Raw genomic sequence first — 15,317 nt, forward strand, 5'->3', positions numbered from 1 at the left:
AGCTTGATCCCTAGCTTGGCACATAGCGTCTTCCAAAAGTAACTCAAGAACTTAACGTCATGATCGGAGACGATTGTCTTTGGTACTCCATGGAGACGCAAGATTTCCCTACAAAAGAGATTGGCAATATGTGAAGCATCGTCTATCTTGTTGCAAAAATGTGCCATCTTAGAAAATCGGTCCACAACAACAAAGACGGAATCCTTGCCATTTTGAGTTCTAGGAAAACCAAGTACAAAATCCATGCTAATGTCTTCCCAAGGTTGATAAGGAATAGGAAGGGGCATGTAAAGACCATGGGATTGAGCTTTAGACTTAGCTTTGCGACATGTAGAGCAATGGTTGGTGAAGCGTGAGACGTCACGGAACATCTTGGGCCAAAAGTAGTTCTTGGAGAGCGTGGCGAATGTCTTGTCGCGTCCAAAGTGTCCCATGAGTCCGCCTCCATGAGCCTCTTGCAAAAGGAGCAAACGAAGAGAAGACTCGGGAATGCAAAGTTTGTTAGCTCTCATAAGATAATCATCCTTTATGTAGTATCGTTCCCAAGACGTGTGTGTCAAACACTTAGCATAAGGAGTAGCAAAAGAAGGATCATGCTTATACAATTCTTTTATATGCTCAAAACCAATAACATTCAACTCAAGTTGAGTGACAAGTGTGCATATGCGTGAAAGTGCATCTGCAACTATATTTTGTTTACCCTTAATGTACTTGATCACATAGGGGAAAGATTCAATAAATTCACTCCATTTGGCATGACGCTTGTTCAACTTAGTTTGACCTTTTAAGTACTTAAGCGTTTCATGATCGGTATGGATGACAAACTCATGAGGTCTAAGGTAATGTTCCCAAACATGTAGCACACGCACTAAAGCATATAATTCTTTGTCATAGATGGGATAGTTAAGTTGAGCACCGGAGAGTTTTTCACTAAAATAAGCAATGGCTCATTTTTCTTGCATCAAAACTCTGCCAATTCCGGTACCACTTGCATCACAATGAACCTCAAAAGTTTTATCAAAGTTGGGCAAAGCAAGAATCAGAGCATGAGTAAGCAAAGATTTGAGCTCATCAAAAGCGGTGGATTGCAAAGATCCCCAAACAAAAGGAGCATTCTTCTTACTCAAGGCATGCAAAGGAGAGGCAATTGTGCTAAAGTTTTTCACAAAGCGTCGATAAAATCCTGCAAGACCAAGAAAACTACGCACTTGTTGCAAATTGGTGGGTTGGGGCCAAGTTTTATTTGCCTCAATCTTAGTTTCATCAACATGGACACCCTTGGAAGATACAACAAAACCCAAGAAAACCACTTTGTCAACACCAAACGTGCATTTTTCAAGTTTGCATAAAGGCGTTCCTTGCGAAGTGTTTGCAAAACAGCCCTAACATGATTAATATGCTCTTTCATGGTTTTGCTAAACACAAGAATATCATCAAAGTAAACCACAACAAAGACTCCAATATAAGGTCGAAGCACATGATGCATAAGACGCACGAAAGTACCGGGAGCTTCCGATAAACCCATAGGCATGACTAACCACTCATATAAGCCAAATTTTGTTTTGAAAGCAGTTTTCCATTCATCACCCTCTTGAATGCGGATTTGATAATAGCCACTTTTAAGATCAATTTTTGAGAAAAAGTTGGCTCCACTCAATTCATCAAGCATATCATCTAAGCGAGGGATGGGATGCCTATAGCGAATGGTAATAGCATTTATAGGTCTACAATTGGAACACAAGCGGAAACTTCCATTGGGCTTAGGCACAAGTTTAAGGGGAATGGCACAAGGGCTTAGGCTTTCACGTACATGACTGTTGTCGATGAGTTGTTGTACTTGCCGTTGAATCTCCTTGGTTTCTTCGGGATTGACTCGGTATGGGGCTTTGTTTGGGAGAGGCGCTCCGGGGATGAGGTCGATTCGATGCTCAATGCCTCGAAGAGGAGGTAGACCCGGAGGTAGCTCATCGGGGAAAACATCTTGGAATTCCTGTAAAAGAGATTGAAACACTAAAGGTAGCTCGTGAGAGGTGTTAGATGTTGGCTCTCCATCCTTGCACACAAGGACAAAGTGCATCACACTCGATGGGTTCTCACACACTTCTCTCATCTCACTTTTGGTGGCAAATAGGATGAGGTTTTTCTCTCTAGGCGAAGAGGCGCTCAAGTTTGGCTTGTGGCTCTCACTCACTTTTGGGTGGATCACTTTCTCACTCTTCTCTCCCATGATGGGTGGCTTGCTTGTCGGCTATCACTTGAATAGGAGACATAGGTCGTAGCACATATTCCTTCCCTTTGATCTTGAAGCTATAGTGATTGGTGCACCCTTGTGTATGACACCACGGTCGAATTGCCATGGTCGACCAAGAAGGAGGTGGCAAACGGTCATTGGGACCACATCACACTCCAAAGTGTCCTCAAATGCACCAATTTTGAAGGATACTTGGACCGTATGCTCAACTCGTATAGTGCCGGAGTCACTTAGCCATTGAACCTTGTAGGGGTGCGGGTGCTTCCTCTTGACCAATTGAAGCTTGGAGCATAGTTCTTGACTTGCCAAGTTGTGGCAACTACCTCCATCGATGATGACCTTGACGGACCTTCCATTGATGCCGGCCATTGTGTGGAAGATGTGGCATCGTTGGTCTTCTTCTTGTTGATGTTGAAGAGTCAAGACTTTGGAGACAACAGAGCGGGGTTCGAATCCTCATCACAAAAGACTTGATCATATTCATCCTCGTTCACGCGCCGGTGCATGGCCACTTGCTCAAGAGCTTCCATCTCCTCATCACTCATGGAGTCATATGTACCATCGTCGTTGAGGATCATGGTGCACTTGTTTGTGCATTGATAGGACTTGTGGTCTCGGCCGCCGCAAGTAAAACACTTGAAGGAGCTCGTCTTGATGGTCTCATCGGTCGGAGTAGATGACGAAGCACGCGGCTTGAAGTTGCTTGTAGTAGTAGGAAGACGACTTGAACTTGCCGAAGTTTTCTTGTAACTTGACTTCTCGTCGTTGCTTGGAGAAAGGCTTGGTTGATGTAGATGTTGGAGGAGTAGTTGAAGCTTGGTTGTTGGAGAAACCGTAGGTCTTGGATGAGTACTTGGCGTACTTGAAGTCATCTTGCACTTGATGTTCGGCCTTGGTAGCTTGATGTACGAGCTCAATGAGGTTGGAGTATGGTTGGAAGTCGGCAATCTTCTTGATGGGATGATTGAGTCCATTCAAGAAATGTGCCATTGTTTGTTCATCATCTTCCATGACATTGGCTCGAATCATGGCTATCTCCATTTCCTTGTAGTGTTCTTCAACACTCTTTGTTCCTTGCTTGAGGAGTTGTAGCTTCTTGAAAAGATCGCGGTTGTAGTAGGTTGGCACAAAGCGTGCTTGCATGACATCCTTCATTTGGGCCCAAGTGGTGATTGGAGGTTCACCTCTTGCTTGTCGGCGCTCAATGACTTGTTCCCACCATATGAGCACATAGTCTTGGAACTCAAGTGATGCCATTGCGATCTTCTTCTCTTCTTCATAATTGTGCAAATGAAAAATTTTGTCGACCTTCAATGCCCATGAGAGGTACTCTTCGGGATCATTGCTTCCATTGAACTTGGGCATTGTGAACTTGAGCTTGCCATAACATTGCTCTTCATTGTGTTGTTGGCGATGGTGATGATGACGCCCTTTACGTGGAGGGTAATCGTCCTCATGTTGCTCTTGGTGCGGAGGAAGTCCATGATCAACTTGCTCTTGTTGAACTTGAGGTTGAAGTGGAGCTTGACAAGCTTGTGGAGGAGCTTGAGGAACTTGACGTTGTACTCGCGGGTGGTAGTTCCTCTCTTGGATTTCTTCTTGAAGGGCTTCCTCTTGATTGCGCCTTTCGCGATTGCAGTTGGCGATGTCTCGACTTGATTCTTGAAGGGCACGGTGCGCCTCAAGAGCTTGCGCTTCACGTTGTTGTTGTTGAAGACGTTGAGCCTCGGCGTCTTGTTCCTCTTGGTGTAGGTGCGCTCGTTCATCCTCTTGGTGCCGTAGTCGTTGTCGTTCTTGAGATTTTGCAAAAGCGACTTGGTTTGATTGAAGTTGAGGGTCTTGCTCATCGACTTGTTCTTGTGAATGCTTATCATGTAGCGGGTTGCGAGATGCATGATGGTCTTGAAGCGCAGCTCGTCGAAGAGTGTTCGATGACGGTGTACTTGAGTCGAAGAAGGTGTCATCGGAGTGTCGACTCGAGCGGCTCCGTCTTGAGGTCGAAGAAGTGGAAGGATACCGGTTCCTCATGAAGGCACGTATCTCATCCATTCTTGCATCGTTCTCTTGCTTGTGAGCGTCGAATTTGTTGTCAAAGTAGTCCCTCATTGCTTGTTGCTCTTGGTGCAATGCCTTTTGAGCTCCAAATAGGTGGCTCTTGGTGACGAATGATGACATGTTGTCGCCGTTCTCGATGAGAGGTGGATTGGTAGAAGAACTTGGCCAATCCATCATTCCAAACAAAATGTAAGTGGTAGACGGAAAAGAACGTGTACCAAATGTACCTTGACCGAAGTTGAAGATGAATCAAGTTCACTCAAATGCGGACGATGAAATAGCACTATTGGTACCAATTCTTGTCGGTTCTCACACCTACACACGTAAAAGCTTATGGTGGAGCTTGATTAGGATGGTGGCACAAAATTTGATGCAATTGTAAGTGAGCTTCAATAATGTTGGAAAAGATTCACAAATTTGCAAATGCAACAAGTAGACCAAGCAAGTTGTTGTACACGGAAACACACACGCAAATAGATAGATGGGATTGTGCAAACCAAAAGTGATCCAAAATGTGGAGACCACGAAAATGCTCTTGTTGCACAATACTAGAGAGACGCTAGCACAATTGCACAATAGGCGGATACAAAACTTGTGCACAACCTACTAGGCAAAAATGCAACGATCTCTATCCCAAGTATGCTATATGTATGGTATTTCGGTGCTATGATCCAAGATGATCTTATATGACAATCTTAATGTAGTATGATGCTATGGTTCTTGCTTATAAGCTCTTTGCTTATCTTTCCTCTTTGCTTAAAAGCTTGGTTGGCTCTTTTACTTTTGAGCTCTTTCCTCATGCAAAACTTCACGAACCAAGATAGCAATTGTGTATGCGATGACAACTTTGTGACACACAAGTTGATCTCAAGATATGCACCACTATGGTATGGTATGTATGCTATGGAGTATGATCACTAATGTGCACAAGTCATGTTACCAGCAATACTCAAGGGCTAGTCTCGATGGGTAAGCTACGCAAAAGTAGGGACATGTGGGGTATCAATGCAATTGCAAGGTATGACAAAGATGTCGTCGAAGTTACCGTCCTTGGCGATGATGAATAGTCGATGGAGATGAGCGGTGGTGATGTTGAAGTCGAACCGTACCTAGATAGCCGAAACACAATAGGACACGGGAACCACAACCCAAACTCTGAAAGACCAAAACGTGTCAAAATCGACATGGGAGGTAGCGGTGAGCGGTGGTGGTGTTTGTGGAAAGTGGTGTGGTTATGCGGAAGTAGGCGTGGGCTCCGGGCAAAATTGGGCGAAGATATGGTGGATGGTGGTGCGGGGATGGAGCTGCTGCTGCTAGGGGCCGGATGTCCGGGCCAGACGCCGGCTGTCCGGGATGCCGGATGTCCGGTGGACTCGGCGGATGTCCGGGCTCCTGGATCAGGGACGAACACTGTTGGGGAACGTTGCAAAAAATTAAAATTTTTCCTACGGTTTCACCAAGATCCATCTATGAGTTCATCTAAGCAACTAGTCATGGGAGATGCATCTACATACCACTTTGTAGATCGCAAGCGGAAGCGTTCAAAAGAACGGGGTTGAAGTAGTCGTTCTCGTCGTGATCCTATCACCGGAGATCCTAGCGCCGAACGAACGACACCTCCGTGTTCAACACACGTACGGAGCGGATGACGTTTTCTCCTTCTTGATCCAGCAAGGGGGAAGGAGAGGTTGATGATGATGTCTCCAGCAGCAGCACAACAGCGTGGTGGTGGTGGAACAGCAGCACTCCGGCAGGGCTTCGCCAAGCAAGTGACGGAGGAGGAAGAGGTGTAGCAGGGGGAGGGAGGCGCTAGAACTTCAGGGGTGCGGCTTCCCCCTCCCCCCTCCCTTTATATAGGCCCCTAGGGGGGGCGCCGGCCCTGGGAGATCCAATCTCCCAAGGGGGTGGCGGCCAAGGGGGTGGAGTACCCCCCAAGGCAAGTGGGGCGCCCCCCACCCCCACCCTAGGGTTTCAACCCTAGGCGCAGGGGGTGGGCCAAGGGGGCGCACCAGCCCACTATGGGCTGGTTCCCCTCCCCACTTCAGCTCTTGGGGCCCTCCGGGATGGGTGGCCCCACCCGGTGGACCCCCGGGACCCTTTCGGTGGTCCCGGTACAATACCGGGCGACCGCGAAACTTTCCCGATGGCCGAAATATCACTTCCTATATATAATTCTTCACCTCCGGACCATTCCGGAACTCCTCGTGACGTCCAAGATCTCATCCAGGACTCCGAACAACATTCGGTATGATGCATACTCATATTCATACAGTCCTAGCGTCACCGAACCTTAAGTGTGTAGACCCTACGGGTTCGGGAGACACGTAGACATGACCGAGACGGCTCTCGGGCAATAACCAACAGCGGGATCTGGATACCCATGTTGGCTCCCACATGCTCCTCGATGATCTCATCGGATGAACCACGATGTCGAGGATTCGAACAACCCCGTATACAATTCCCTTTGTCAATCGGTACGTTACATGCCCGAGACTCGATCGCCGGTATCCCAATACCTCGTTCAGTCTCGTTATCGGCAAGTCACTTTACTCGTACCGTAATGCATGATCCCGTGACCAAACACTTGGTCACTTTGAGCTCATTATGATGATGCATTACCGAGTGGGCCCAGAGATACCTCTCCGTCATACGGAGTGACAAATCCCAGTCTCGATCTGTGTCAACCCAACAGACACTTTTGGAGATACCTGTAGTGCACCTTTATAGTCACCCAGTTACGTTGTGATGTTTGGTACACCCAAAGCACTCTTACGGTATCCGGGAGTTACACGATCTCATGGTCTAAGGAAAAGATACTTGACATTGAAAAAGCTCTAGCAAAACGAACTACACGATCTTGTGCTATGCTTAGGATTGGGTCTTGTCCATCACATCATTCTCCTAATGATGTGATCCCGTTGTCAATGACATCCAATGTCCACAGTCAGGAAACCATGACTATCTGTTGACCAACGAGCTAGTCAACTAGAGGCTTACTAGGGACGTATTGTGGTCTATGTATTCACACATGTATTACGATTTCCGGATAATACAATTATAGCATGAATAAAAGACAATTATCATGAACAAGGAAATATAATAATAATCCTTTTATTATTGCCTCTAGGGCATATTTCCAACAGTCTCCCACTTGCACTAGAGTCAATAATCTAGTTACATTGTGATGAATCGAACACCCATAGAGTTCTGGTGTTGATCATGTTTTGCTCGCGAGAGAGGTTTAGTCAATGGATCTGCGACATTCAGATCTGTATGTACTTTGCAAATATCTATGTCTCCATCTTGAACATTTTCACGGATGGAGTTGAAGCGACGCTTGATGTGCCTGGTCTTCTTGTGAAACCTGGGCTCCTTGGCAAGGGCAATAGCTCCAGTGTTGTCACAGAAGAGTTTGATCGGCCCCGACGCATTGGGTATGACTCCTAGGTCGGTGATGAACTCCTTCACCCAAATTGCTTCATGCGCTACCTCCAAGGCTGCCATGTACTCCGCTTCACATGTAGATCCCGCCACGACGCTCTGCTTGCAGCTGCACTAGCTTACTGCTCCACCATTCAACATATACACATATCCGGTTTGTGACTTAGAGTCATCCAGATCTGTGTCGAAGCTAGCGTCGACGTAACCCTTTACGACGAGCTCTTCGTCACCTCCGTAAACGAGAAACATGTCCTTTGTCCTTTTCAGGTACTTAAGGATATTCTTGACCGCTGTCCAGTGTTCCTTGCCGGGATTACTTTGGTACCTTCCTACCAAACTTACGGCAAGGTTTACATCAGGTCTGGTACACAGCATGGAATACATAATAGATCCTATGGCTGAGGCATAGGGGATGACGCTCATCTCTTCCTTATCTTTTGCCATGGTCGGGCATTGAGCCGAGCTCAATCTCACACCTTGCAGTACAGGCAAGAACCCTTTCTTGGACTGATCCATTTTGAACTTCTTCAAAATCTTATCAAGGTATGTGCTTTGTGAAAGACCTATGAGGCGTCTCGATCTATCCCTATAGATCTTGATGCCTAATATGTAAGCAGCTTCTCCAAGGTCCTTCATTGAAAAACACTTATTCAAGTAGGCCTTAATGCTGTCCAAAAGTTCTATATCATTTCCCATCAAAAGTATGTCATCTACATATAATATGAGAAATGCTACAGAGCTCCCACTCACTTTCTTGTAAATGCAGGCTTCTCCATAAGTCTGCATAAACCCAAATGCTTTGATCATCTCATCAAAGCGAATGTTCCAACTCCGAGATGCTTGCACCAGCCCATAAATGGATCGCTGGAGCTTGCATACCTTGTTAGCATTCTTAGGATCGACAAAACCTTCCGGCTGCATCATATACAGTTCTTCCTTAAGATAGCCATTAAGGAATGTCGTTTTGACGTCCATTTGCCATATCTCATAATCATAGTATGCGGCAATTGCTAACATGATTCGGACGGACTTCAGCTTCGCTACGGGAGAGAAAGTCTCATCGTAGTCAACCCCTTGAACTTGTCGATAACCCTTAGCGACAAGGTGAGCTTTATAGATGGTAACATTACCATCCACGTCCGTCTTCTTCTTAAAGATCCATTTATTTTCTATCGATCGCCGTTCATCGGGCAAGTCTGTCAAAGTCCATACTTTGTTTTCATACATGGATTCTATCTCGGATTTCATGGCTTCAAGCCATTTGTTGGAATCTGGGCCCGCCATTGCTTCTTCATAGTTCGAAGGTTCACCGTTGTCCAACAACATGATTTCCAGGACAGGGTTGCCATACCACTCTGGTGCGGAACGTGTCCTTGTGGACCTACGAAGTTCAGCAGCAACTTGATCCGAAGTACTTTGATCATCATCATTATTTTCCTCTTCAGTTGGTGTAGGATCAAAGGAACATTTTCCTGAGCTGCACTACTATCCCGTTCAAGAGGTAGTACTTCATCGAGTTCTACTTTCCTCCCACTTACTTCTTTCGAGAGAAACTCTTTTTCCAGAAAGGATCCGTTCTTGACAACAAAGATCTTGCCCTCGGATCTTAACTAGAAGGTATACCCAATGGTTTCTTTAGGGTATCCTATGATGACGCATTTTTCCGACTTGGGTTCGAGATTTTCAGGTTGAAGTTTCTTGACATAAGCATCGCATCCCCAAAATTTTAGAAACGACTGTTTAGGTTTCTTCCCAAACCATAATTCATACAGTGTCGTCTCAACGGATTTAGACGGTGCCCTATTTAAAGTGAATGTAGCTGTCTCTAGAGCGTATCCCCAAAATGATAGCGGTAAATCGGTAAGAGACATCATAGATCGCACCATATCCAATAGAGTGCGATTACGACGTTCGGACACACCGTTACGCTGAGGTGTTCTAGGCGGCGTGAGTTGTGAAACGATTCCACATTTTCTTAAGTGTGTACCAAATTCGTGACTTAAATATTCTCCTCCACGATCCGATCATAAGAATTTTATCTTTCGGTCATGTTGATTCTCTACTTCATTCTGAAATTCCTTGAACTTTTCAAATGTCTCAAACTTGTGTTTCATCAAGTAGACATACCCATATCTACTCAAGTCATCAGTGAGAGTGAGAACATAACGAACCCCTCCGCGAGCCTCAATGCTCATTGGACCGCACACATCGGTATGTATGATTTCCAACAAGTTGGTTGCTCGCTCCATTGTTCCGGAGAACGGGGTCTTGGTCATTTTGCCAATGAGGCATGGTTCGCATGTGTAAAATGATTCATAATCGAGAGACTCTAAAAGTCCATTAACATGGAGCTTCTTCATGCGCTTGACACCAATGTGACCAAGGCGGCAGTGCCACAAGTATGTGGGACTATCATTATCAACTTTACATCTTTTGGTATTCACGCTATGAATATGTGTAACATTACGTTCGAGATTCATTAATAATAAACCATTGACCATCGGGGCATGACCATAAAACATATCTCTCATATAAATAGAACAACCATTATTCTCGGATTTAAATGAGTAGCCATCTCGTATTAAACGAGATCCAGATACAATGTTCATGCTCAAACTTGGCACTAAATAACAATTATTGAGGTTTAAAACTAATCCCGTAGGTAAATGTAGAGGTAGCGTGCCGACGGTGATGACATCGACCTTGGAACCATTCCCGACGCGCATCGTCACCTCGTCCTTCGCCAGTCTCCGCTTATTCCGCAGCTCCTGCTGTGAGTTACAAATGTGAGCAACGGCACCGGTATCAAATGCTCAGGAGTTACTATGAGTGCTGGTAAGGTACACATCAATTACATGTATATCAAATATACCTTTAGTGTTTCCGGCCTTCTTGTCCGCTAAGTATTTGGGGCAGTTCCGCTTCCAGTGATCCTTCCCCTTGCAATAAAAGCACTCAGCTTCAGGCTTGGGTCCATTCTTTGACTTCTTCCCGGCAACTGGCTTACCGGGCGCGGCAACATCTTTGCCGTCCTTCTTGAAGTTCTTCTTACCCTTGCCCTTCTTGAACTTAGTGGTCTTATTGACCATCAACACTTGATGTTCTTTCTTGATTTCAACCTCTGCTGACTTCAGCATTGAAAATACTTCAGGAATGGTCTTCACCATCCCCTGCATATTGTAGTTCATCACAAAGCTCTTGTAGCTTGGTGGGAGCGACTGAAGGATTCTGTCAATGACCGCCTCATCCGGAGGTTAATGTCCAGCTGGGACAGGCGGTTGTGCAACCCAGACATTTTGAGTATATGCTCACTGACAGAACTATTTTCCTCCATCTTACAACTATAGAACTTGTCGGAGACTTCATATCTCTCGACCCGGGCATGAGCTTGAAAAACTAGTTTCAACTCCTCGAACATCTCATATGCTCCGTGTTGCTCAAAACGCTTTTGGAGCCCCGGTTCTAAGCTGTAAAGCATGCCGCACTGAACGAGGGAGTAATCATCAGCGCGAGACTGCCAAGCATTCATAATGTCTTGGTTCTCTGGGACGGGTGCATCACCTAGCGGTCCTTCTAGGACATATTGTTTCCTGGCAGCTATGAGGATGATCCTCAGGTTCCGAACCCAGTCCGTATAGTTGCTGCCATCATCTTTCAGCTTGGTTTTCTCTAGGAACGCGTTGAAGTTCATGTTGACATGAGCGGCGGCCATTTGATCTACAAGATATATTTGCAAAGGTTTTAGACTAAGTTCATGATAATTAAGTTCATCTTATCAAATTATTATAATGAACTCCCACTCAGATTAGACATCCCTCTAGTCATCTAAGTGTTACACGATCCGAGTCGACTAGGCCGTGTCCGATCATCACGTGAGACGGACTAGTCATCGTCGGTGAACATCTCCATGTTGATCGTATCTTCCATACGACTCGTGTTCGACCTTTCGGTCTCTGTGTTCCGAGGCCATGTCTGTACATGCTATGCTCGTCAAGTTAACCCTAAGTGTTCTGCATGTGTAAATCTGTCTTACACCCGTTGTATGTGAACGTAAGGATCTATCACACCCGATCATCACGTGGTGCTTTGAAACGACGAACTTTAGCAACGGTGCACAGTTAGGGGGAACACTTTCTTGAAATTATTATAAAGGATCATCTTATTTACTACCGTCGTTCTAAGTAAACAAGATGCATAAAACATAATAAACATCACATGCAATTATATAGTAGTGACATGATATGGCCAATATCATATAGCTCCTTCGATCTCCATCTTCGGGGCTCCATGATCATCTTCGTCACCGGCATGACACCATGATCTCCATCATCATGATCTCCATCATTATGTCTTCATGAAGTTGTCACGCCAACGACTACTTCTACTTCTATGGCTAACGCGTTTAGCAATAAAGTAAAGTAATTTACATGGCGTTCTTCAATGACACGCAGGTCATACAAAAAATAAAGACAACTCCTATGGCTCCTGCCGGTTGTCATACTCATCGACATGCAAGTCGTGATTCCTATTACAAGAACATGATCTCATACATCACAATATATCATTCATCATTCATCACAACTTCTGGCCATATCACATCACATGACAATTGCTGCAAAAACAAGTTAGACGTCCTCTAATTGTTGTTGCATCTTTTACGTGGCTGCAATTGGGTTCTAGCAAGAACGTTTTCTTACCTACGAATAACCACAACGTGATTTTGTCAACTTCTATTTACCCTTCATAAGGACCCTTTTCATCGAATCCGCTCCAATTAAAGTGGGAGAGACAGACACCCGCCAGCCACCTTATGCAACTAGTGCATGTCAGTCGGTGGAACCGGTCTCACGTAAGCATACGTGTAAGGTTGGTCCGGGCCGCTTCATCCCACAATACCGATGAAGAAAGATAAGACTAGTAGCGGCAAGTAAGTTGACAAGATCTACGCCCACAACAAAATTGTGTTCTACTCGTGCAATAGAGAACTACGCATAGACCTAGCTCATGATGCCACTGTTGGGGAACGTTGTAGAAAATTAAAAAATTTCCTACGGTTTCACCAAGATCCATCTATGAGTTCATCTAAGCAACTAGTCATGGGAGATGCATCTACATACCACTTTGTAGATCGCGAGCGGAAGCGTTCAAAAGAACGGGGTTGAAGTAGTCGTTCTCGTCGTGATCCTATCACCGGAGATCCTAGCGCCGAACGGACGGCACCTCCGCGTTCAACACACGTATGGAGCGGATGACGTCTCCTCCTTCTTGATCCAGCAAGGGGGAAGGAGAGGTTGATGATGATGGCTCCAGCAGCAGCACAACGACGTGGTGGTGGTGGAACAGCAGCACTCCGGCAGGGATTCGCCAAGCACGTGACGGAGGAGGAAGAGGTGTAGCAGGGGGAGGGAGGCGCCAGAACTTCAGGGGTGCGGCTGCCCCCTCCCCCCTCCCTTTATATAGGCCCCCAGGGGGGGCGCCGGCCCTGGGAGATCCAATCTCCCAAGGGGGCGGCGGCCAAGGGGGTGGAGTACCCCCCAAGGCAAGTGGGGCGCCCCCCCACCCTAGGGTTTCAACCCTAGGCGCAGGGGGTGGGCCAAGGGGGGCGCACCAGCCCACTATGGGCTGGTTCCCCTCCCCACTTCAGCCCTTGGGGCCCTCCGGGATGGGTGGCCCCACCCGGTGGACCCCCGGGACCCTTTCGGTGGTCCCGGTACAATACCGGGCGACCCCGAAACTTTCCCGATGGCCGAAATATCACTTCCTATATATAATTCTTCACCTCCGGACCATTCCGGAACTCCTCGTGACGTCCGGGATCTCATCCGGGACTCCGAACAACATTCGGTATGCTGCATACTCATATTCATACAGTCCTAGCGTCACCGAACCTTAAGTGTGTAGATCCTATGGGTTCGGGAGACACGTAGACATGACCGAGACGGCTCTCGGGCAATAACCAACAGCGGGATCTGGATACCCATGTTGGCTCCCACATGCTCCTCGATGATCTCATCGGATGAACCACGATGTCGAGGATTCGAACAACCCCGTATACAATTCCCTTTGTCAATCGGTACGTTACATGCCCGAGACTCGATCGTCGGTATCCCAATACCTCGTTCAGTCTCGTAACCGGCAAGTCACTTTACTCATACCGTAATGCATGATCCCGTGACCAAACACTTGGTCACTTTGAGCTCATTATGATGATGCATTACCGAGTGGGCCCAGAGATACCTCTCCGTCATACGGAGTGACAAATCCCAGTCTCGATCCGTGTCAACCCAACAGACACTTTTGGAGATACCTGTAGTGCACCTTTATAGTCACCCAGTTACGTTGTGACGTTTGGTACACCCAAAGCACTCTTACGGTATCCGGGAGTTACACGATCTCATGGTCTAAGGAAAAGATACTTGACATTGAAAAAGCTCTAGCAAAACGAACTACACGATCTTGTGCTATGCTTAGGATTGGGTCTTGTCCATCACATCATTCTCCTAATGATGTGATCCCGTTGTCAATGACATCCAATGTCCATAGTCAAGAAACCATGACTATTTGTTGACCAACGAGGTAGTCAACTAGAGGCTTACTAGGGACGTATTGTGGTCTATGTATTCACACGTGTATTACGATTTCCGGATAATACAATTATAGCATGAATAAAAGACAATTATCATGAACAAGGAAATATAATAATAATCCTTTTATTATTGCCTCTAGGGCATATTTCCAACAAACACAATGAACTCCGCGGGAAAAATCGCAACTCCGGGGCAAAATTGGGACGAATTGGTGGATGGAAAAGGGTGGGGAGGGTGGGGAAAGCTAGATCCACACGTAGCAACACAAATCCATGGACCAAATCCAACAAAATCTCAACTCACCAACAGATCACAAAAAAATTTTGGGGCTATTTTTGGTGGGGAATTTTCGGATTTAGGAGGAAAACAACAAAATCAAGCTAGAAAACACGGGGTAGGGGCTCCAAAAACGTGATCAACGTGGCTCATGATACCAAGATGATGTAGGGCGGAACCCTAAGGTGACGATCTTTCACGTTTGGAGTGGATCCTACGGGGAATCACGAAGAACACGCGGAAGAACTCAAAGGAAACACGGGGAGAATGAGAGAAATCACTAAACCGACACGGAACCAATCACACGAGTGCTAGATCACTGAAAGCATAAGGTAATACATGATCCAAAATCAACAAAGGTAAGGATACAAAGGGAACCGATCTTCTCCGAGAGGAGGTCTTGAATCCGCGAGGGGATCTTCCCGAAAAGGGGTCTTGAATCCAAGTGGATCTTCTCCGAGGAGGCCGCGGTCTCTCACTAAGAGGAGATCCGATGGATGAGCGAGGCTCTATCTCACAAATGAGCTAAATCAATGCTAACCCTAAAACGTACGGGAGGAGGGAGTATATATAGTCAAAGGGGCAAAGGGATACATGGGTCACGGCCCAAAGGAGCTGCACGCAGGCAGAGGGCGCCGGATGTCCGGGCGTCGGGCCGGATGTCCGGTGGCTCGCGAGGGGCCGGATGTCCGGTGCTTCCGGAGGGG

The sequence above is a fragment of the Triticum aestivum genome, chromosome 5B (assembly GCF_018294505.1).
Source record: "Triticum aestivum cultivar Chinese Spring chromosome 5B, IWGSC CS RefSeq v2.1, whole genome shotgun sequence".
In the NCBI taxonomy this organism is placed as follows: Eukaryota; Viridiplantae; Streptophyta; class Magnoliopsida; order Poales; family Poaceae; genus Triticum; species Triticum aestivum.